The following is a 22,538-nucleotide window of genomic DNA, read 5'->3' as shown; positions in this document are numbered from 1 at the left end:
GTTTCATAATTGTCACCAAGCAGGTTCCCCTTACCTATCAAACCCTTTTTCTTCCTCTCAGCTCCGTATGTCTATGCAATACAAAATCCAGTATGAATGTCCTTTTATACCTCTATACCTTGATCATGAATCACATTCACTAGTGTTACACAGAAATGACAATATTTGTGAAGGGCAGAGTGTGATATTTCTAGAATTTGTCAGTTAAATTACAGATTTGAGGCAGTTGTATTAGTCATTTTCTAGAAGAAAGGTCCAGTTTGAAGGAAAATTCTCCTTGCAGGCACCCTACCTTTGGAACAGGTACCAACATACCACATATCCTCATTCTGTGATTGAGAATGCAAACCACAATAAACACCACCTTTATATCTGCATGGGTGAGGAGGTCTCCTGGCAGAGATCATAAGGTCTTTGAAAAATTTTCAATTGTTTGTTTACTGGATATGTTTTTTCAAATCAAAGAGAATGCAGACCACTGCTGTATTTTTCAAATCTGTAAAGAAGAACAACAGTGAACTATTTCAAATTACTAGATGAGTATGGATATGAAAGAAAGTTAAAAAAAGTAAACACCTTGAAACTACTGTTAGAAAGGAAATCTTCACTGTGCTACACACTAAACAGAGTAATGGTAGTTACCTGTCTTATTTTTCTTCATACCCATGAATGTATTTCCTATACCAAAAAATTTGATGCTGGCCAGAGAATATTAAACTTTGATCAGAGAAAAAAATGCTTGTTCTGAAACCAACAAATAGCTGAGATGACAGTCACACCAAGAGTCAACAATTCCTGTCTGAATGTTTTGAACAGTAGGTTGTTTGCCATTTGGTTATCAACTGATTGTTATCACTTTAGTGTACTGAAATGGAAAATTATGGATATTCAAATGCGAACAGTGCAAAAGATTACCAACAGCTGGAGACAGAGCAAATTTTATGAAGGGCAGAAAAGCACATTGGTATGAAAGTACAGTGAGCTTTCCTTCCTTACTTCTCTTCTGACATTTATTCCAGACTTTCTCTCATGAGAGGAAGCTATATCCATTGGCCTGTTCTAGTACATAGCATTTTAATCTGATACATAGCTTGCCAAAAATTTTCAAAGAATTTATAACAACCTTTTCTATTGACCTTTTCCAAATCTCTTGAGTATCTGGCATGTGTTGTCAAGTAAATATATCACGTTAAAAAAAAAAAGAATAATCAGGAGACTGGTCTCTGATTATTTAATAGTGTATCATTAGAGATACGTATACATCTCCCTGGTTATTGTTTAATAAAAGGGATGGCTGCTAATATCTGCAGCTGGATTTGCTTTAATCTCGCATTGTGTGTGTCATTTCAGGTGAAGATGCCAACAGTTAAATTCTGAATCAGAGAATTTACCCGATAAGGCTTTCTTTATTCTTTCTCTTTAATGCGAACTGTCACAGTTGCTGAAGTCGATGTCTATTTAGATTGAAACAACCTAAAAAAGGTATTACTTTTTCCTGACCTTTAATGAGTCTCTTGGGACTTGAAATTCCCTTGTTAAATAATAAATGATTCAACATTTTATGGAAGGTTGTACTAAGGAAGTGAAGACAATACATTTTCTCACTGCCAGGATCAAGGAGACTTTCGGTCTATTAAGAAAAACAATACATTTTTGGAAGATGCGAGTAGGGAGACTTTTAATACGTATTTATTTGTGGATGTATGGAAATAAAACCAAACGACATTCTTTCTTTCTAGATAATTTTTCCTAAAAAAAAAGAGATACATTTATCATATGTAAGAAGTGCATACAGAACGTTACATTTATGCCAAATTAATAATATGCTAAAAATTCTTGTTTGTCTGGATACAGAAAATGCTAGCAATACTCAGGAGAATGTACATATAAATTTGAAAGTACCTAAATGATCTAATTTTTAACAAACACATTTATCAGAGCTTTTCTGATTTTTAGGATTTGCTTTGATTTCCCTTAGTTGAGTGGGCAAAATGGCTATACGTGGAGAAATCGGTTAACCCCAACTCACATGGAAACCCTGCCAAACTCTAAGCAAATTGAATACTGCATTGTTGTGTTAGACTATGGCACTTTATATCATTCCTCACTCTTTTAGCCAAAGCTCTCCAGTTAATTTATTGCAGTGATACAGACTAGCAGTCCCCACTAGCAGTGTTATAAAACATTACTCACAAACACATTTGTTATAGAATTGGCAGACAGCGCATTCTTTGCAGTTCAATTCTCCTGTTGATTCATTCCATTAATCATAAATTATTTGATTTGAATGTCAAGATGTAGCAAGACTGTTCTTTTGTCAAGTTGAAATAGTGTTGCAAAGATTGCTATGCATTATAATTGGGCTGGGAATCAAACTTCACCTGTAATTTGTAGCCAAAATCAGACTGGCAGTCTTCCCTTGGTAAACAAAAAGATTTTCAGTTTAGGAATTGATTGCCCGCATTTACAAGAAAGGCACAATAAATGGCACTTGGAACACACTCAAGAATGCAATTTCAAGGATAACTTTAAGGAATAAGGATTCAAATACATAAACAGGTAAATTTGCAAAATAGGACCTCCAAGAAAAAAGCTATGATGGAAAGAACTCTAGTTCTTCAATTGCAACAAAGGTAATGACTGCAGCTGGCTGCATTAACTTTAAAAATACAATCCCATTCCTGTTTCATTACTTCCTATTAGTGATAATCCCAGTACAGATGTGCCTTAATTGTTCCACTACTGTATTTATGTTAGGGAAGGGACAACCTGGCAGTCAGGTGCAGACAAAGCTGCTGCAGTTCCATACCCCCACGTCCAAGTGGAAGTGAGGCTGAACATGTGTTCCCAGTAGGCACGTGCACACACACTTGCACACACGTGCGCACACACACACACCCCCTCCCCATGGTCGATTTACCTTGGCTGGCTGCCAGACCTGCACCTCCCCCCCCCCCTTTGCTATCTCACTCCTCCTCCTCAACAGGACAGGGGGAGAAAATAAGATGGAAAAAGTTCATGCGTTGAGATAAAGTGCTGGTTTGAATTTAATCCCATACCTCTTCTAATGTAACATTAACAGACTAAAGATAAAACTAAAAATTAAAATTTGCAAGTGTTAATTTCACCTCACGATGCAGTCTAAAACACAACCCAGAATCTGGAGTATTGTTTTATTCCTGCTAAATATTCAGGAAAATATCAAGTCATGTGATTGTTCTCAGCATAACTGGTTCAATTATTTATTTATTTTGAAATATTACTATTTGGAAAATGGAATCTGAAGGTTTGCTTCCTGGAGAAGCTGATGGAAGACATGCAACAATATGCATTTTCTTACGTTATTTTATTTTGAATATTCAAACTTTGTTTGACTTTTAGATCATATATTAAGTTATGTTTTAGGACAGAAAAAATGATATAAACACTCGATTATGTTTCTCTATTTCCAAGACTCTCTGGGATCATGCAATCATTGTTGTTGCATAACTAAATTGAATTAACTGATTACCTAAATAGATGCTCTGCAGGAGGACTGCAATGAACCGTTACAGTAGTTTAGTAAGACTCTTACCTGACAAGAAGAACATGCTAGCACAAAGAACATTGATGACTTTCCGAAGGAACTGAGTCATATTTTTAGTAGAATATTAAAGTTGATGAACACAAAAATGATCTAAGATCAACTTATTTCTGTTTACATAAGCTTTTCGAATGCCTGCAATTCCTTGTATTTCACAGAATCACAGAGTAGTTGAGGCTGGCAGGGACCTCTGGAGATCATCTAGTCCAAACCCCTTGCTCAGGTAGTGTCAGCTAGAGCAGGTTGTCCCAGACCTTGTCCAGTCATGTTTTGCATATATCCAGCTACGGAAACTCCACAATATCTCTGTGCAATCCGTTCCAGTATTGAACCACTTTCACAGTAATAAAAAGTACTATTCAGATTGCATTTCCTGTATTGCAATTTCTGCTCATTGCCTCTTGTCCTGGCACTGGTCACCACTGAGAAGAGTCTGACTCTGTTGTCTTTACACCCTCCTTTCAGATATTTATAAACATTGATAAGGTCACCCCCAAGCTTGTCTTCTCCAGGCTGAGAAGTCTCAGGTCTCTCAGGTCTCCTTGTATGACAGTTGCTCCAGTCCCTTCATAATTTTTTGTGGCCGTTTTCTGGACTTAGCTCTAGTATGTCCACTTCTCTCCTGTACTGGAGGCAGCACTCAAGGTGGGTGTCAGCAGCGATAAGCAGAGGTGAAGGATCATCTGCCATGACCTTCTGGTAATGCTGGTCCTCGTGCAGCCTAGGATAACATTGGCATTCTTTCTTGGAAGTGCACATTTCTGGCTTGTGTTCGCCTTGTCCACCAGGACCCTCAGAGCCTTCTCTCCAAAGCCGCTTTCCAGCTGGTGGGCCCCCAGCCTTCACTGGTGTATATGTTTTCCTCTCCGCACTCCATAAAAGTATTTCAGAAACAGGAGGAATAGCGTTATCACTTCTGCTTTCCCTCTCAGTTACCCCATTCATGAATGAAAAACTGCAAAGCAAAAAGCTGACTATTGCTTATCACAACAAGCCAATCAGATTACTGTCAAGAAGACACAGGGTGCATGAAGTTTGCTACATTAGTAAATAAGCAGACCAAATAAAATTAAATCAGAGCTGACTGAAACATTTGCCCTAATAATAAAGCAAAAAGTACTACATCAGTACCAATCAACTTGCAGTGCTGTTATTAAAAAAAAATACGAGCCTACATAAAGTGCTGCGTTAAATTATCCCCTTAATTGAGGAAATTAAACAATAGCTAAAAAGAAACAGATAGACCTGCTGTGCTTTTAAAGAATCAGTGCTACCAATGTTATCATCCTCACATGGCAAAAACCAGGTAAATATCTGCCTAAGGAGGAAGCTTTAGTGGGTCTTAACATTTATCTGAAGTTAAACCCATAATGAAGCTTGATAAATGTCTTAATATCGTGCCTATATTTGTCTCACTGAAGTCACATGTTTTAAATAACCTTTATAGTTAAGTGCATACCTGCACTAGAACTGTGCGTTAGCATCTGTGTAGAAAGCAATGGGACCAAATTATTAAGTCTGTTTCTTCTGTTGTACTTTTTTTGGATGGAGGTTCAAGTTACAGTTACACCTCTTTGGAACTAATACATACAAGCTTGTAAATAAATTATAAATATCATGCAACAATTATTTTTATGTCTTACTCTTTGAATTTCACAAATTGTTCCATACTCAGCTTTATGATATTCAATTGAGGTCCCCAGCTGTGTTTTCTTTAAATTAACATTAATGGAAACAATGCTGTGACTTTAATTGAAAGTCTAGATACTTCCCTGGGGAATGCTTATTGGTGTCTGTGGTAGTGTTGCAATTATCTTACTACTAGCATTACAACTGCTGTTACAAAACTCCATGCAATGACTGTTGGGTATCTCCATAAGCGACCTCATGAACAGGAGTCCTAGGTGCTGTGGTACAGTTGTTCACTTGAAGTTTACTCAATAAAAATAAGGATATAAGTATTAAGGAGTCAAAAAGATATGAAGAATACAGTAGAATATGATCTGTTATAATAGGCCAGTTCTCTTTAATCTGGACAGGCTGGATCAATGGGCCGAGGCCAGTGGCATGAGATTAACACAGCCAAGTGCCAGGTCCTACACTTGGGTCACAACAACCCCATGTGGCGCTACAGGCCTGGGGAGGAGTGGCTGGAAATCTGCCCAGTGGAAAAGAATTGAGGGTGCTGGTCGACAGTTGGCTGAATAAGAGGCAGCAGTGTGCCTAGGTGGCCAAGAAGGCAAACAGCACCCTGATTTGTATCAGAAGTAGCGTGGCCAGCAGGTCTCGGGAAGTGCTTGTCCCCCTGGACTCAGCACTGGTGAGGCTGCACCTCAAACACAACAGGGAGGTTGAGGTGCTGAAGCACGTCCAAAGAAGAGCAGGGAAGCTGGTGAGGGGTCTGGAGCACAAGTCTTATGAGGAGAAGCTGAGGGAACTGGAGTTGTTTAGCCTGGAGAAAAGGAGGCTGAGGGGAGACCTCATCGCTCTCTACAACTACCTGAAAGGAGGTTGTAGCAAGGTGGGGGTTGGTTTCTTTTCCCCAAGTAACAAGTAACAGGACAAGAAGGAATGGCTTCAGTTTTCGCCAGGAGAGGTTTAGACTGGATTTGAGGAAATATTTCTTCACTAAAAGTGGTGTCAAGCATTGGACCAGGCTGCCCAGGGAAGTGGTTGAGTCACCGCCCCTGGAGGTATTTAAAAGCCGGGTAGACGTGGTGCTTAGGGACATGGTTTAGTGGTAGACTTGGCAGTGTTAGGTTGGTGGCTGGACTCAGTGATCTTTAAGGTCTTTTGCAACCTAAATCATTCCATGATTCTATAAGAGCAGCCTCAGCACGCTGGCTGAGTTGACCTTGCCTATAGTTAGGAAGAATCCTCCCAAGAATACAGGACAGCTTAGAAGAAAACACTTATGCCAAGTAACGTGGAAGAAGGATTTATATAAAGTAACAAACTGTGCAGAGGAGCAGATGTGTGGATTACAGGGTTTGAACTGAAGTGAGGGAGGAATGAAGATTTTCTGAAACCATTTGTGATTCAGATTTCTTTTTCTTGAGATTTCATCCCTTAGTTATGAATGCATAACACAGGACAAATAACAAATCTAGAAATTAGAATATTTTATTTAAATTTAACTATTAAAAAATGGCAGTTTATCTTCTCAAAAGATTTTCTTCAAAGGAATACATTTTGATTAATCTCAGTGACATGGTTTGCTTTCCAATCAAAACCTATCATAAATAGACTGCTACCTTCCAGCAATATAGCTGTACATTCAAAAATAGAAGTAACAGGGAACAAAAGTTCTGATCCCTAACTATGTGATTCGGAGCACAGGCATGAGTATGAATGTCCTAACCAAACAAGAAATCTGTTTTTTTTTTTTTAATTTTATAGGTTCCTACTGATACTGCTCAGCTCTGTAGAATATTAGATATTTCAGGATCGACAGAGGCAGAATAACTGTTTTATAAGGCTGCAGTTCATGAGATGAGATCTAAGATTAATTCCTGGTCTTAATTCAGTGCAGGAGATTGTGAATACCAGTTTCTCATTTCCCCTTAATCCTGACTGAATGTACTAATTGGAATTAATTTTGGAATTCAGGAAAGTTCACACAGGACTGGGAAATTATTTTTATCCAATTCATAATGCAGGATTTGGCAAATATATAAATGAAATAGCTGCATGTAACTGAGGGGAAAAGTCTGCTCTTTACATTGCAGTAAAACTTTAAGGTATTGGGTGAAAAAATTCTGTGTAATTATAAGCTTGGAGAGATACGAAGGGTGTTGTGAAAGGGAGTAATCTGTCAAGCCTGTGGTTTTCACCAGGTTATATGAATTAGATACTGCTAGTACTTCAAATTATTGTTTCATTATTTTTGTTATTTAAATTATAGGAAATTCCCTTAAAAACATCAACTGGAACTCAGTGATCTATTTTCTTTGACAGGAGTAATGATGATGAATATTTCATACAGAGCCTGTGTATGCTATAGAAACCCAGCAAAACAGAAGAATAAATAAGAAAAAAAAACAGACTTATTAACATATTTTGGCTGTGATATACAGATTTGTCAGAACAAGATTCCTATATACCTGCAAAGATTGAGGTTCAAATGACAAGTATTTCATTAGTCGTAATTCATACCCTGGAGCACATGATGATATTTTCTGTCTGAAAATATGCAATTATTAGTTAGAAATAAAATGACTCCATGGCTTTACAAAATTACGTCTGTAAAATGGAGAACAGATGACTACTAGATATGATGACACTCCTTTTATTCTTTTAAAGTTTGAAATTATCTACTTTTAAGTTACAAGTTACAGCAGAAGCATTAAATCATATGGCACACAAAATAATTTCTAAAGAAGTTATCTGGCCTGTTTTAAATCTGACTAGAATTTGGCAACAGGTCAAAATGGCTCTCTAGAGCTAAAAAAAGTTTTGCTACTATTTACTTGTTCAAGTTTATTATTATGATAAAGAACTTGTCACCTTTATACTAAATCATAAAAAAGTAGTTTGCATATATAAAAGATACATATTGCATGTATAAAACAAAGATAAACATTGAAAGTTATTTCTATTCTGTTTTCACGATCAGATTATGTCATTATAGGGATTCTGAATATCATACAGACATCAGTTCACCTATAAAATCATACTTCATATGCACAGAGAATATGTTTATTTTAGATGATAGAACTTTATAAATATATTATTTTTGTGGCAAAGATTTGAATTTGTGATGAAAAGTGAATTAATGTCATGCAACAAATACCCTATATACCAATAGCTTCCACTCTAGGCAACCATATATCCATCCAACACTGATCCAGCTATATCCTCTACTGATCATCTAATCAACAAAGGAAAGACTAGAAATTAAAAAAAAAAAAACAACTTACCCATCAATCCTTTTCCCTTAAAAAGCCTGTTTTCAAAAATTTTAGAGATAAAAAAATGTATCTTTCAGTATGCAGCATCTGCTGAACTAAAAGAAAGTGACAGTATCAAAAATGTGAAAGGGAAAATATGTCTGTTCTGCAGCTGTCTGCTATTCTATATCTTTCTCATCAGGTGATAGACTAATATTACTCCTACCAATGTATTTATTTTTTCAACTCTTCAGAGTTTATTTGGTGTCAGGATTATTTACACTCCAAATACAAAATATTTAAATGTTTAATCTCCTACCTACATGTAATGAGGTTAGACTGGGCAACAAACAGGTTCATGAAAATTTGGAAAATATTTTATTGAATGAATTCTAATAATTGCTCACAAATTGTTTGCCACCAATACTCCTCTGCAAATATCCGACATTTGATGTTCACAATTTGAACTGTGCCCTTATTCATCAATTTCATATAAGGTTGGTTCACTTTATCATCAGCTGAGTTTCAGGAGATGAAACTTTACAGAAAGCGGATTTTTAATTATATTTCTATTAATAAAAAAATACAGCATAGTGCTATATATAATTTTAATGCATTCTGAATTCTTCCTATCCATGATCAGAGGCAGCTGCAGACTAATATACATACTGTGAAATGCTCAGTTTATCATCTGTGACTTGTGAGGCATGAATGTATTCTGTGTCAGGTGAATATAATACAGTATATAAGATGATAAAGAGCCTTCTTTCCACATGTTACGACAATTAAATAGTGTGTCAAGGAAGCTCCCAGTGCAATTGAACTCCTCATAAGCTAACTGAAATGGATATTTATTTTCTCAATAAACCAGATATTGCCTGAATATTTTAGTGTTATTTGGTATTAACTGCAAAATGAACATAGTGGATAGCATGGTCAAAAAGCATTTTGTAACAGAGATTACTTGAAATAAGGATTTTATATCATATTTAAATATGTTCTTACTATTGCATTCATCATTGCATGCAGCTGGTTATTACAGTGCTGTAAAGAATAGCTATATGCAGATGAACAGAGAAAATTACATATTCAGCAGGTCATCTTTGTGTGTAAATTTACCCTTTTTAAAGAGTACAATAACAGTAATTTCTAGTGCAAATTAAATGCACAGTTTAATTATTCATCTTTTCACTGCTCATGAAAGATCAGGTCCAGAAGTCACTCCTTTATCACTGTTAAATGTCTGCCAGGACTGAAAGGCAGGGTTCCTTGCTGTGCTGGTTTTAGCCAGGATAGAGTTGTATTTCTTCATAGTAACTTATGCTGCTATGATTTGGACTTGACGAAAACAGTGTTGATAACACCAGGATGTTATTGCTGAGTTATTGCTGAGCCATGCTTGCACAGCAATGGGGCCTTTTCTGCTTCTCATGCTTCTCCACCAATGAGCAATCTGAGGGGTGCACAAGAAGTTGGGAGGACACACAGATGGGACAGCTGACCCCAACTGACCAAAGGGATATCCCAGACCATGCAACACCATGATTAGTAATAAAAGCTGGGGGAAGAAGGAGGAAGGGGGAAACATTCAGAATAGCGGCATTGGCCTTCTGTAACTGTTACTTGTTAAGTACTTTCCCATCAGACCAGGGGGCAGGGAGTGTGTGTGGTGCATATCTGCCCACCATGGTTAAACCACGACACTTGCTTATGAGCTGATCAAATAGTTTGCACTCACTTAAAAGTGGAACTCAGGCTCTAAGAAATGTAAGCAATTACAGTGCTCCTATACAATAATTCGGTGAGGACAACCCTACTCCAGAGTACATCAGAGCACAAGTCACCTACATTTCCCATCCCAGATTCTATTAAATCTACTGCTGTTTTACTGAAATATAAATCTCCTCTCACTAATGAAACACCTTACCCTAATTGTAAGAAATCTGAAATTCAGAACAAAATTTTCAGACCACAGCTGTCTTCAGCTATGTCTGCCTGTGACTTTGAAGAATCCTTCAATTTCTCTTTACTGCTGAGTATATCAATATACCAGATCATTGTCATTCTCTTGGTGCAATCAGAATATGAGAAATAAAAGTGTTCCATTTAGTTCTGCTATGGTTTGATTTACTCTAACAAAAGTGGCAAAAAATGTACTCTCTTTCATTTTAAATTGAGCAACAGCAGCTGTGCAGGATTAGTATGGCAGGAAACATTCTGAACAAGGATTCCTCTAATGCCATGTGTTAGGGAGATCTAAATACAGATTAAGAAACGAGTTCTGGACATCATATTCCTTTGAACATTAAGTTCAATTGTTAAAAAACAAACAAACAAACAAATAATAAAAGACTTTTATCACATGATATCAAATCTGATTGCAAAATGGCACCCCCAAAAAACAGTCTCTACTGAAAGTTTTGCAGAAAAGTGCCTGGATGGGGCTTGTTACAACTTGCTTTTCAACAAATTTTAACCTGCAATTGAGCAGGAGTGAGGGCTATACTTAGAATACTGTACTTATGTGTTATATTACACTGAGATAATGCAAGTTTACCATACTGTCTTTCAATAACTTTTCTATCCTTGGTCTCCTAGACCTGGCTCCCTTTCTCCTGGTTGTTCTCCTGCATCAGTTTTTGTATATACCTAGTGAAAGTATAGACTTATTTTTAAGGATACTACTTTTAATGGGGTAGAGATTATCCGATATAGACCATACAGATGAAAAAAGGAACTATAGCAGCTAAGTGAACACTGATTGCTGCTCCATATTTTTAATAGTTAGTTACATTAGCTAGCATTAATGATTTTAGACACTGTAATTTAGACATAAACTATGGGTTTAGCCAGTCATATTACTTTCAAAAACAGTCTCATTGTTAAAGCTAACACAGACTTTTTACCACTTGATATGATCTAATGATTGGAATGAAGAAGTCCAAAGAAATATTTCCAAAACAATTCAAAAGACTGTATTTAAAAATGTGCTTTTGTATTTTTCTGAGAAAATCCACTGAATACTTTGTTGAACAGTAATAGACTTCACCACATGGTTAACTCTGGTGAAGTACTTTGTTGCGTCAAGACAAACACTTGTGTGGCCAAGTTTTTCCTAGTAGGTACCGTCAGATAAGAGTTTCATCCATGACTCAAGAATATCCTTTAACTTTCACTCATCTTTTAAAAGTCAATTTAGCTGTCCTTTAGCTTGTATGGCTTCAAAATTTATATATATGCCTAGAAAGTTTGATAACTGTATTTTTATAAATTGAGGTGTAAATAATGAATAGACATTTCATTGTATGGTTTCTTTTATTTTCTTCAGTCGGTTTGAATTTAGTGGCTTAAACCAGTGCAATCACACTGCTGAGAAAAGCACGGAATGTTTTTGTTTCTAAATTATGAAAGCAGCTATTCCACTGCAGCAACTTCTTTGAAAAAAAAAAGTCAATTTCTTCAGTGTTCTACACTCAGCTCAGCTTTTGTGGATGTACCCATTCCTTGATATGCCAATTCCTGATGAGCTCATTAGCAAAATTATCTTCTAATTGTATGTATATTCCTAATACTGCATAAACATACTTATTTGTGATTATAGACAGTATTTTTCATGCCATCAGTATGACAACACTGAATTCCACAATATTATTAACATTCTTAGTACTGTTCTTATTGAGGATCCAGCTTAAAGATTCTACCTTTTCTGATTTTCATCTCTGTTCTTTCCTCTTCTCTTCACATCTGATTTTCCTCCTCACACCTAGTGCAATTTTGGTTTTCTAAGCATCCATATTTAAAAAGAATAAACAACAGAAAATGAAACCTGGTTTTGGAGGCTTTAAAACACCTGAGTATTTAACAGACACAATTTAGAACACAGTCACATAAATAATCAAATTGGCAAAACTAGGAAGTTGATTGTCTTTAATCTGTGAGGAGTGAAAGAGAGTGACTGCAGGTTATAGAAAATGCAACAACCCCCCCTTGTTTGGATCTGCAAGTTACTGAACAGGGACGCAGAAAGTTTCAAGTACAGGTAGCTTGCCACATTGATTTTGTGTGAATCTGAGATCAATGAGGAATGGTGTTTATTCCTGCAAAGAGTAATAATTGACCTTGCTTCTTACTCCTTTTTGCAATGGGAACCATAATACATATAGGACTCAATGAAATCCTGAGTGGAATAGAGAAGGTAAATTGGAAAAGTATTGTTCAATTCCTCTTATAAAATGAGAAGTAGAGACGTTATTAGCAGGTGGCAGATTGGAACAAAGAGACAGAAACAGTTCCTCACACAATGTGGGGTTTCGTTGAGTTTTTTTTTTTTTATATAAGTTGTACTGTTTAGTGTTATATAAGTTCAGAAACTCTTGACCAACAGAAAAAAAGTCACTAAATGCTATCCCATACCAAGACATTCTCTTCTGGCTCATGAAACCCCTAAATTGCAGACTGATGGAAATTGGGAAACTTTACTGAAATATTACTGTATGCTCACTCTGTTCCATCCAAGGGATGCCATCCCAGGCAGTATTAGAGAGAGAATACAGGGCTAGGTAGATCATTCGTCTGGCTGCCTTTTCATATATATGACTGGTTTGCCTCCTGTTCTTCTTATCAATATTATTGTCTCAGTCACTCTAAATAACTTCACTAAGCAGTGATAAGTCCTATTCCTCTTCTCTGTAATGATCTCAACATTCTCTGTTCCACACAGACCTAACTACCTAGCAACAAATGAAATTGTAGACATTGTTCCAAGTATAGTAAGAACTTCACATATTCACAGGCCCTGGATTTAAAACCCAACAAAATTTATTTCTATAGTTACAGAGGCTGTGAATTTAAAGTGTTCTACAAAGAATAAAGAACACTGGAAATAATACCTATAGTTCTTGTATTTTGACTATGCAATCACTGTTTATCTGTTTATTACGCACCTTTGACAGGCAAGTGCAAGTCAGTGATGGTATCCATCTGTTCCACTGTTTGTTTCTTTATGTTAATAAGTATTTATTTAGAGACACCATTGTGCTTTTGAAAAAAGTTCAGGAGAAAGCACTAGTGCGTCTGTAATAAAATAGTTGAATTGCATTGACCAATATGGTTTTTATTGCATTGTTCTTTGGGTCGTGAAATCACCAAACAAATCATAGAAACATAGAATGGTTTAGGTTGGAAAGGACCTTAAAGATCAGTGAGTTCCAAACCCCCTGCCATGGGCAGGGACACCTCCCACTAGGCTGCCCAAGGCCACATCCAGCCTGGCCTTGAACACCTCCAGGGATGGGGCCTCAACAACCTCTCTGGGCAACCTGTTCCTCACCACCCTCAAAGGGAAAAATTTCTTCCTAATGTTTAATCTAAACCTGCCCTCTTCCACTTTAAAGCCATTCCCCCTCGTCCTGTCACTACATGCCCTAGTAAAAAGTCCTTCCCCAGCTCTCCTGTAGGCCCCCTTTAGGTACTGAAAGGCTGCAATAAGATGTCCCCCGGAGCCTTCTCTTCTCCAGGCTGAACAGCACCAACTCTCTCAGCCTCTCCTCATAGGAGAGGTGTTCCAGCCCTTGGATCATCCTCGTGGCTCTCCTCTGGATGCATTCCAACAGGTCCGTGTCTTTCTTATGCTGAGGACTCCAGAGCTGGACGCAGTACTCCAGGTGGCGTCTCAGGAGATGGAGAAGAGGGGCAGAATCACCCCCCTTGACCTGCTGGCCACACTTCTTTTGATGCAGCCCAGGATACGGTTGGCCTTCTGGGCTGCAATTGCACATTGCCCGCTCATGTTGAACTTCTCATCAATCAGCACGCCCAGGTACTTCTCCTCAGGGCTGCCCTCCAGCCATTCCCCACCCAGCCTGTATTTGTGCTCAGGATTGCCCTGACCCAGATGCAGGACCTTGCACTTGAGCTTGTTGAATTTCATGAGGTTTGCACAGGCCCACCTCTCCAGCCTGTCCAGTTCCCTCTGGATTGGAATCCCTCCCCTCCAGCGTGTCTACCTCACCAAACAGCTTGGTATCATTGGCAAACTTGCTGAGGGTGCACTCGACCCCGCTGTCCTTGTCTGCGACAAAAATGTTGAATAGTACAGGTATATATGGAACACACATGCTGAATAGTAAGAATGCAAATAAACATTCATTAACTGTTCAGCATCTCTAATACAATTATGTTACAAAAATTATAACACACTTAATATTTAGATCTGGAGTAGTTATGAACAATTGAACCATGGCCACTAATTTAAGCAGAGCAAATTCAACATCGGTGAAGTCTGTAACAAGCTGCCGTTGTCTTCATTGAAGAAAGGATTTCACTCAGAGACCTGAGGTACTGTAACATGCTTTTCTTATGGGGTGTTTGCTGTTCAAACTAATGCAATATTAACTTTTAATAACAATGTAACTATGGAAATAAATATGCTGAATGTTTGGCAAAATAAATTTATCTAGTATGTAAAAATAATAATTTGACACATTAACCTATCTGGTTGAGGCATTTTGAGAAAATTAATATCTATATTCACAGCTCCAACTCTAATCATAGAATCATAGAATGGTTTAGGTTGGAAGGGACCTTAAAGATCATCGAGTTCCAACCCCCCTGTCATGGGCAGGGACACCTCCCACTGACCAGGTTGCTCAAAGCTCCATCCAACCTGGCCTTGAACATTTTCAGGTATGGGGCCTCCACAACTTCCTTGGTCAATTTGTTGCAGTCCCTCACCACCCTCATTGTGAATCTTTTTTTCCTAGTATCTATTATAAATCTACACTGTTCTAATTTGAAGCCATTACTCCTTGTCCTATCACTACATGCCCTTGTAAAAAGTGCCTCTCCAGCCTTCTTGTAGGCGCCCTTCAGATACTGGAACATAACATTTTGTAATAGCTATCTGGCAAAATAAAATTCAGTTGGAAAAATTACATCAGAATGCATTACATTCACATTTTCAATGATTTTTGTATGTTTATATCAGAATAACTTTTTGTCTACATATTCTTGTACCGTTTATCTGCCTTTGGGCTGAAATATGTGTAAATGTTGCTTACATCAATAGTATCCTGTAATCTATCACAAAGACCAGTAAGTCTTTTCTGTTTAAAGATATGAAAGGGAAATAATGAGGGAAACAAACAAACAAAGAACCCCCAAACTCTTGGTGTTGTTCAGGTTCTGTTTAGCTTAATTCTAATTCCTTTCAAGATACTACGTTTCTCAATTGGGCAAATTAGAGATTTTACTCAATTTAGCCTACTAGCTACAGAGCCCAGTACTGCATCAAGAGACTTGCACTGTCGTTCCAGATGTGACTCTCTAGATTGACTTAATTCACTTCATTTCTTTCTGCTTTGTTTTTGCATTCGTCCTTTGTCTGTCTTATCTACTTGAGTAACAAACCCTTCAGATCATGGTGGATCACCCAGCGTGTGACTGTACACTGTAGCCAACCAGGATTTAAATTTATATGGAACACAAATGCTGAATAGTAAGAATGCAAAACTGTGTTCTAAATGCCATTTACTCTTTTGAGCTGACTCTGTAACTGCCTACTGACTTTCACTGAATAATAATGGGTACACAGAGTGTTCTGTTGTTTCTTTCCTAAGAAAGCACTTGGTGACAGGAGTTTAAAAATCTTGAGAAAGACTGTGTATGGATATAAAGTTTATGTAGCCAGACCAGTAAACCCAGGTACTTTTCCATTCTTGCTTAGTCAGAAATAGTTCCACCTTTTACAGAGATATCTCTTTCGTTGTATTACTTTGTGGGAATCAAAATAAATATTTTTTGTGTATATTGAGAACAGTGTCCATTGAAAATGTACATTGGTTACCATGTCCACTTGCCTCGGGTTGGGGTTCTGTTTATTTCTTGTCTAGTGCTTCTCACAGCACGCAACCTGACTTGTCCTCTGAAACATTGCAGGTAGCCCAAATCTATTTTCTGAAGTCAACTCTGCAGCAGGAGATCTATATGATAAAAGAAACAAACAGTCCATGAGAATCTGAATCCAGTGAATAGTAATCCTGTTAGATACCTTCATTTGTTTATATCTCAGCCTGCCCTCCTGGGCCATACAGATTTCATGTAGAAATAACCTGGTTATGGCAAGGTAAGTGAGAATGAGTCCTAGGCAGACCATGTTTTGACATGCTAAGTTTCAGATGGCCTTTGTCAACTACCCATAGTGCCAAGTACCTATCTGAGCTACTGTATCCTACCAGACAACATTGCCACAAGTGATCTTGTTGGATAAGCCAGTGAGCAAATGCTGTTTTTTTACCAGTGATTTAATTCTTCAGGAAAGGTGATTTGTCTTAAATTAGAACTTTAGAAACCCAAAGGATATAACACCTCCTAGTTGGAGCAAAGCTTATGTTTGCTGTACCATCTTCTAACCATTCAAACACTTTCATTTTCATTTGTTTTGTTTCACTTCCATTAAAAAAAAACAACTTGGAAAAACATACTTTTGTGCTTTTCTGTTTTGACTAATATTTGACCACCGAAAGACGCATTTTGAACTAAAAATTTATGCCAACTCCTCTGCAATCAAAAATAGATAGTGGAACTTGAAGGAAGGCTTAATGATGAATAGAGTTGGTGTTCAGTCTAGATTTGGAAATGTAGCCATTGCAAAGATCTGGAATTGTGTGTTGCATAAGGAAAACAGCTTGTGGCGTAAAACAAACCTAAGATAAATTTGTTCTCAAAAAACTCTAAAAATATGCTATTTATTCTTAGGAATTGTTTACTGGCAGTTTATTTCTGCATGGGTAAGGGCATATATTGAACATTGTTTTGCAGCGAATGGATTTCCCATTTGAATGATTCTTTTAGGTGTCATTGCTGTTTGCAAGGATGACATTTCACAAGAAAACAAAACTTTATAATCTTTCATGACCTACTATTCCAGCCCTAGATGCACTTTCAGTATCAGAAATTGTCAATACAAATAACCTAAAATTTAAACAAGTCCAAGAAACTTGCTGTTTTCAACTCTTAGACATTATGGTTAATCTCCAATTAGGTGAGTGAAAAAAACCTCACCTTTGAGAAAGAATCTCAGGTTTTTTATGAGTAGCCATGACGACTCAGCAATCTGATGCAGGCACAAACAGATCAAACCCTTTTCTGCCACTAGGAAGCAGAGATGATGCTGAAAAAAATAAATGATAATTTAATGACCTATCCTCCAACAGATAGTGTGTTGAGTGCCCGTGATGAGCGATATGTTTTGGTTGGTTTTGTTTTGTTTTTTTTCCCTAACAATCTTTATTCAGTAAAAACCTTGGCAGTTCCTTTTTTCCAATTATTGCAGTATTTTCCATGTATTTTTCAAAATAATATGAAATTATTAACTTTGGCTGAAAAGTAATGAAACTTTAGGAAAATGTCAGTAGCTATAACAAATCTGACCAAATTACGTATTCATTGTGGCTGAATTAACTTGATTGTTTCTACTGTTATTCCAGTTTTGTGAAGTACCTTATCAACAAATTACATTTTATTACACAAAATCAAAAGAATGAACTGATGTATTATTTTATGTCCAGCAGCAAATTCTCTGCAAGATAAAGGAAGAGGCAATAATAATTTCAGTGCTCTAAAGAGGCCAAATTTTCTTTCCCTTGTCATATCTTTTGTTGTTAAGCTGTGTGAACTCAATTGAAATTCTGATTTCCATGGACAGTTTCACTCAGAATACTGTCCTTACACTGTGCTTAAAACTATTCTTTTACTTTGCAAAGAAATTTTTGATTAAAAGAACTAAATCAGCTGCTATTTTTCTGTTCCTTTCTGATTTTCAATTAAGTAATGTTGCCATTTTATTTTCTAGCTTAAGTAATCAGATGGACAAGCATAAAGAGGCATGCTCTCTCTTTCAATATGTCATGGATTGACTGTGGAGCTGTGCCACAAGTATTACAGCAATAATGAAGTTCCTGTAGCTCCCAAGACATTGCCTTTATGACAGGAAAGGACTGGCTCAAAAATGCTAGTCTTGCTTGTAGGATCTTGTCAAGCAGGAATATATACGATGATCCCTTGTACTGCCATTGGTTGAACATGCTTGTAGTGCAATGCATCTTAATGCAGCAAAGCAGAAAAGTGGTTTTGGCTTTAAAAAGCTACCCAATAAATAACACGTTCAGGTCACAAGCTCTTAGTTGTCACCCCAGTCAAGAAAATTGGTTTGCCCTAGTAAGGGGAGTTTTCCACAAGTATGATAGGAAATAAGATCAGGTGGGACCTGGCTGTCTTTAGACACAGAATAGCAGTGATAATAACTTCTGTATCAGGTTCTTTTCCTTCTGTTCTCCACTTACATACATACGTTGTCTGTGTTAACTTGGAAAAAGTCACTGCAGAACTGACTGCCACACATAGTAAGAACTACAGCAGATAAGAGCTCCTGGATTCTTGCTGCTGACTTGCCACATTATGCAGAACAATTTCTGTGTAACAGGACCGTCAAAAAAAAATCCTCATAAGAATTCTTCCTGAGGATGGTAACTATCCCCCTAAGGCTGCTTTGCTCTGGGTAAAATAAAAACAGAGGGAAGCACATAAGCAACAAACATTTGTACATATAATTATTAGATAGAGTTTACACATTGATTTTTTATTGATGCATCCTAAAACCTTGTTAAAAAACCTAACTCGAAGTCATCTATAATTTTTCCTTAATTCCAAGAAAACAGTTCATTTTTTCACAGGATAGCTCTTTTTCTGAGGAAATTATGCTGTGATTAGATTGAAACAACAATAAAAAAATATGAGAAAAGACAACAGAACTGATCTTAATTATTTTAATGCATGTAGTGTGTGAAGTAAATTACATGCCATGGATAGGTTACATAATTTGGTAGATAGAAAAAAACACAATTATTGCATTTTAGTATTGATTGAGTTTTAAATATTTGTACGAGTAAGAAATTATAAAAAGGGCTATAATTATGCATTATTCTGTGGTCTTTTAATTCGAATTTTTGGCAGTTGTAAGCAACTGAGATGTTCTGACATAAGTGGGGGAAAGTGATATGGAAATTATTTCTTTAATAGAGTAGATGCAAGCTTTCTGTTTTGTAATCCAGATTTATACAGGTAGGAATATAGGGTTGGTAACCATCACATACTTGATCTTACAAAACCACTTTGACAATAGCTTGTGTTTTTCATGAGGAATTCAATTAAGAAATCTCTGGAAAATGAAAAAGCATGAGAAATATTTACTGCACCATAATTTGTATGGTTAGGTTCTGTTGGTGTGAGACAGAGGGTTGTGATTCTCAGGGTTGTCCAGAGTAGGGACCCAGTGAACTGTTACCTGTCTTCCTTCTCCCCCATATTTAAGCTTCATTACTGATAAAAACAAGGCAGAGAAGGAGGAGGAGGAAGAGCAAGGGAAAATATTGTATTTATTGGGGTCTTGCTCTAACGTGGACTGAGGTGTGAACTGGACATGTGGTCATACCTGGAACGTAATGTAGTCTCTTGAGACACATGGTATAGCCTTTCAAAAAACTTCTATCAGCTAAAGACTTCTGCTTTGTAATCCCAAATTTCCTTTAGGGTGAACACAGGCTTGATTATGATATTTCAGGATGTTCAGATTTACAGATATGCTTAATTTAAGAATTTATAGCCATCTCTGGTTAAAAAGGGGTCTGGTACCTGAAATTATTGGTATTTACTTAATGCGGATCTTGACAAAACATACTTTAGATTTAAGATTTTTCTTTGCTGAAAATGAAACAAGAAACCATTTATTTCACTGAACATTCAACAGCAGCCCAGGCAAAATGTGGTCCCAGAAAAATACCTACACAATGTGAAATCTACATTATAATGGATGGTAACATCCAGAGTTGTTCAGCATCTTCACTACCTACAGTTATATTTTAACACTGCAAATTTTCTCGAGAAATCCATGTTAGATTTTGAGCTTTTAGTAAACTAAAACTAAAATCTGAGGAATCAGTATGTAAGATCTATATAAATATTTGAAAATAGTATGTTGCTTAAATATTGAAGCCACATTCCTTGACAACCCTTCTAAACGACACATCTGTTTAAAAACTGTTTTCTGTTTAAACCAAACCTCAATATTGCTAGTTATTCTCCTTTTTACAGCTACGTATGAATATTTTTCATTGTTGCTATTGGAGATTCCTCAGATGTGGCTAGAACAGGACTACACTGATCATTCCTACCAGGAATTATTCAGTGAAGATTTTGATAAGCATGGATTGATTTGAATAAATTTTCTATAAAAAGTAATATTGTTTTTTCTTTTCATTAAGTGTTTATTTGCATATGGGTGCATATCTATACATATGTATATATCTCACCATGACATAGGTGTGTGCATAAAGGTGAATTGTACTTGTGATGTTAAAATGTGCAGTTTTACAAAAAATACATCAAAAAATGCATATATTTCTGTTGGTATATGTGATAGTAAATAGTGGATAAATTCACTAATATCTGAATGGATAAAAATAATATTTGTCTCTCATCTCCTGCAACAAATGGTTTGAATCATTGAAGTAACATATAGTGAAATACTCGTCTCAAGGAAAGCATTGTCAATGCTGCAGCAAGTACTTTTGATTGCATTTGAAAAAGAGACAACAAATTGGTTTGGTTCCATTTCTGTGACCTATCAGGAAGGTCACTACTCTGTTGGCTGCTGATAAAATCCTGATTAAAATCAGATTTTGAGATATAGAACCAGGGTATCTAAGCAAATTATTATGCTGGGCTGAAAGGAGGCTTAATTTGTGCAACCATTGTCTTATAACATCTACTTCTAACCCAGCCAAATCACAGAAGTACTGTTTTACTGGAAATTAGAATTGTAGTAGAAGAGGGTACTAGTTGCTTGGCACATGATATCTATTAAGCTTTTTTTATCTCCTTTTAGCTGCCTGCAGACTTACTTATGGAATGTGCCTATCATAGCAGAAAGAAGAAAAATTGACAAATGAAACTGTTATGTGTTAGGACAATAAACCTTTTAAAAGCAAAGGAATGTTCTGGTAATCTGACTATCAAGGGGAGACAAGTTGTTTCCCCTGAAATTGTAACCTTATTTGTTGTTATAGTGAAGGCCCATCATAGTTATAATCCCTGATGTTTCTTGTAAGGCTTTATTTAGAATTAGAGCAGGTAGTGGATGGAGGAAAGTATTCAGAACTCAACTGAAAAAGGTCATGAGTGACTTGATCAAGCCTCATATCAGTTCCTAACTTTGAATCTGGCCTGCTGTGAGAGGTCAGATGCCCCTTGCAACCCAAATTATCGTATGATTCTGTGTTACATTGCAATTACATTACACTACATTAACTTCCATTGTCCTTTCAAAAATACTACAAAACAAGATTGCAGTCAGAATACTCTCCTTCTCATTAATATTTGCGCTAGACAAATGCTAGTTCAAGATACAGCATTCACTCGACTACTATACCTTTGGTGCAGATAGTTCTTTGACATAACAGAATCAAGCATTATGTTAAGATACTGCAAGTCATTTGCAACTGAAGAATATATATATATATATATATATGTTAGCATCAAAGCTCATCTTTTTTTAATGTATGTTTCAATAATTAACTTTTGTATGGAGGCACCAAGACATTGCTATAAGGCATTGAAGGAGTTTGTTGTCTTTTTTCCCTTCAGAATAATGCAGAGTAAAATCTGAATAACAAGGTATAGCTGTATATTTAACACTTCTATTTTTTATAGGAAAAACAGTTATGCTTCAGAATTCTTTATTCAGCTCTTAGCAAATTGCATTTTGACTCTCTACGCTAACTTTCCATGGTACAGAATCAGATGACACAAATGGCAGAGGAGGCTTGATGGAAGGCTTGTCTTAGAGTGCATTTTTTTCTTACTCTATAGTGAATAACACAGAAGTATTTTGAAGAAGTCACAAGTATCCATATTAATCACCATAAGAATAAAGGCTGTAGTTTTTTAATTTTTGATGTATAAGAAGAAAGCAATATATTTCCCTTCCTTGCATAGGGACTTTTGATACAGGT

The sequence above is a fragment of the Charadrius vociferus genome, unplaced genomic scaffold (assembly GCF_000708025.1).
Source record: "Charadrius vociferus isolate BGI_N301 unplaced genomic scaffold, ASM70802v2 scaffold377, whole genome shotgun sequence".
Classification (NCBI taxonomy): Eukaryota; Metazoa; Chordata; class Aves; order Charadriiformes; family Charadriidae; genus Charadrius; species Charadrius vociferus.
This window is presented reverse-complemented; position numbering follows the sequence as displayed.